This window comes from Colobus angolensis, unplaced genomic scaffold (genome assembly GCF_000951035.1).
Source record: "Colobus angolensis palliatus isolate OR3802 unplaced genomic scaffold, Cang.pa_1.0 Scaffold24, whole genome shotgun sequence".
In the NCBI taxonomy this organism is placed as follows: Eukaryota; Metazoa; Chordata; class Mammalia; order Primates; family Cercopithecidae; genus Colobus; species Colobus angolensis.
The window spans coordinates 8,929,287-8,932,718 of NW_012115599.1; the positions used below are offsets into that span (position 1 = coordinate 8,929,287).

Genomic DNA, 3,432 nt, shown 5'->3' on the forward strand with positions numbered 1-3,432 from the left:
GAGCTTGCAGTGAGCTGAGATCCGGCCACTGCACTCCAGTCCGGGCAACACAGCGAGACTCCGCCTCAAAAAAAAAAAAAAAAAGAAAGTGACTTGATGAAAATAAATCTTAAAGTTAAACTTTGGTAGAATAAAAAGAAAACGCAGAGCCAGGTGGTGCAGTGGCTCATACCTGCAATCTCAGCTACTCAGGATGCTGGGGGTGGAAGGATCACTTGAGGCCAGGAGTTTGAGACCAACCTGGGCAACATAGCACAACTCTATCTCTCAAAAAAAAAAAAAAAAGTTAAAAAGTAGAGTCCTGGACAAACTTTGTTGGCCAGTGGCATAGTTCTAAATGTTCTAAATGCTGAAGCTGACAGATAAAGGACTTCAGACTTAGCAGAATTCACAGTGTCCTTCATAGTCTTTATCAACTACCTTTACATTTAGCATGTTTCCTGGGCAGGCGTGGTGGCTCACGCCTATAATCCCAGCACTTTGGGAGGCCGAGATGGGCAGATCACAAGGTCAAGAGATCGAGACCATCCTGGCCAACATGGTGTGAAACCCCGTCTCTACTAAAAATACGAAAAATTAGCTGGGCATGGGGGCACATGCCTGTAGTCCCAGCTACTTGGGAGGCTGAGGCAGGAGAATCACTTGAACCCAGGAGGCAGAGGTTGCAGTGAGCCGAGATTGCGCCGCTGCACTCCAGCTCGGCAACAGAGCGAGACTCTCAAAACAAAACAAAACAAAACAAACATATATATATGTGTGTGTGTGTATATATAAATTAGCACGTTTCCCTTCTTACTGTCTAGATCACTGTTTCTCAGAGCATGGACCAAAGACTCCTGGGGGTTACCAAGACCCTCTCCGGTAGCCCATGAGGTCAAAATATCCTAATACTAAGACATTAGTATTTGTAAGGAAATATTTACTTGGTAATAATACTAAAATAAAAGATGTTTGCCTTTTTCAGTGATGACAGTGGCTGTGGTAGTACAAAAGCAATGTGGGTAAAATTGCTGGTGGCTTGGTACACATCAAGGCAGTGCTAAGCTCCAGATTGTACTCATAGTGATGGCATTCTTTACCTCTGTGCACTCACAGGAACAACAACAAACCCTGCCATTTTTATTGAAGAATGTCCTTGACAAAACAGTTAAAATTATTAATTTTTGAAAAATGTTGATCCATGAGTATTCCTTTAAAAATATTTGTGAAGAAATGGGAAGTTCACATAAAACATTTTTTTTTTTTTTTTTGAGACAGAGTCTGACTCTGTCGCCAAGGCAAGAGTACAGTGGCATGGTCTCTGGCTCCCAGGCTTAAACCATTCTCCTACCTCAGCCTCCCAAGTGGCTGGGACCACAGGCATGCGCCATCATGCCTAGCTAATTTTTGTATTTTTTGTAGCGACAGAGTCTCACTTTGTTGCCCAGGCTGGTCTCAAACTTCTGAGCTCAAGCGATCCACATGTCTCAGTCTCCCAAAGTGCTGGAGAAAGCACTTCTTACTGCATACTGGCTAGTGTGTTGGTTATTTTGGAAAAAAGAAAAGCATTTATAGTTTTTTGAGTTGTAAGCTGAGCTAACTTATTTTTTTCCATGGAACACCATTTTTTTTTTTTTTTTTGAGATGGAATATTGCTTTGTTGCCCAGGCTGGAGTGCAATGGCGCTCCTCTCCGCCTTCCGGGTTCAAGCAGTTCTTCTGCCTCAGCCTCCCAGGCAGCTGGGATTATAGGCACCAAGGCCAGCTAGTTTTTGTATTTTTAGTAGAGATGGGGTTTTACCATGTTGGCCAGGCTGATATCGAACTCCTGGCCTCAGGTGATCCGACTGCCTCAGCCTCCCAAAGTGCTGGGATTACAGGCGTGAGCCACCATGCCCGACCTTTTTTTATTTTTAACTTGAAAGAACAGCTAACAGACAGATTAGAATTGTACAGAATTGGCTATTTGACATATTTTCTCAGATGAACTGTGATAGTCATTTCAAGGGAAGTAGCTGCAAGCATTTGTTGGCTGAAATAAAATTTAAGTTTACAATGGAAAATTAGAATTTGAAAAAACTTACAGTTTACCGCTTGACAGTATCCTAAATACATACGACTTTTCTGATGAGTGCCGATATTAATGAAGGTTATTAATTCTTTTTATAAAACAGTTAAAAATAAAACCATGAAGTACTAGAATAAAACATAGGTGGCTCTTTAATCTTGGTGTGTAAAGGTATTTTCTAAAATAAGAAAAAATCAAAGAAAGAAATCACTGCTACATTTGATTGTATTAAAATTAATTTGTCGTGGGCACAAAAATGTTAGAAAACTGATGGCACTAGCAAGTAAATATATATGAAGATTGTATTCTCAATATGTAAAGCACATTTGCACATCAATAAGAAAAGAATATTTGTCCTAATGGAAGTAGTGGCAAATACATCAGCAGTCAGTTGAAAAAAGAAGTAATACAAATTGCCAGTTGGGTGCGGTGGCTCATGCCTGTAATCCCAGCATTTTGGGAGGCTGAGGCTGGTGGATCACCTGAGGTCAGGAGTTCGAGACCAGCCTGACCAACATGGAGAAACCCCGTGTCTACTAAAAATACAAAATTGGCTGGGTGTGGTGGCGTATACCTGTAATCCCAGCTACTCTGGAGGCTGAGGCAGGAGAATTGCTTGAACCCAGGAGGCGGAGGTTGTGGTGAGCTGAGATTGCACCATTGCACTCCAACCTGGGCAACAAGAGCGAAACTGTCTCAAAAAAAAAAAAGAAGTAATACAAATTGCCAATAAACATGAAAAGAAAAGCTCAACTTTGTTTGTAAGTAAAGGACTTTAAGTTAAAATTAGGTATCATTTAATTTTTATTAAATTGGCAAATATTGAAATTAAGAATAATTCTTAAGCAACACTCAGTAGGTGGGAAGAATCTAGCTGTAGCCTGAGGTGTTTGTGCTTCAAGGAAAACCCTGTCTGGGATGCCCATTGCTTGAAGTCAGAGGTTTTCCGGTACTGCCTACATAGTAGGATACTTGGAAAGTATTTTTTAAATGCTGATCCCTATATCCTCAGAATATTAATAGAGACAGTTGTGGTGAGGACTATAGTAAAGAAATGTGCAATAAGTTTTGGGGGCACAGAGGGAAGAATCTATTGGCTGAGGAGTTGAAGAAATTGGGCAGTCAGTATTGGCTGAGCTCAAAATCAGATGAATAAATGCCATATGACCTTGGTGCTGGGGAGTAAGTAGGGTTATGTAGAAAGAGATAACTGAGGCTTTTGGGCAGAAGCAGTAGTAACGGCTCAGAGGCATGGGAGTTAAGGTCATTTAGGGATTTATAAGAATTCAGTATTTCTTTCTTTCTTTTTTTTTTTTGTGAGATGGAGTCTAGTTCTGTCGTCCAGGCTGGAGTACAGTGGCACGATCGTGGCTCACTGCAACCTCC

The 3,432-nt window shown here is 41.1% G+C and overlaps 1 protein-coding gene across 5 annotated transcripts in view; it reads left to right on the top strand.

Annotated features, from left to right (window-relative positions):
• RAB1A (RAB1A, member RAS oncogene family) overlaps positions 1-3,432 on the top strand; it is a 66,164-nt gene that overhangs the window by 47,611 nt on the left and 15,121 nt on the right. The window lies entirely within an intron of this gene.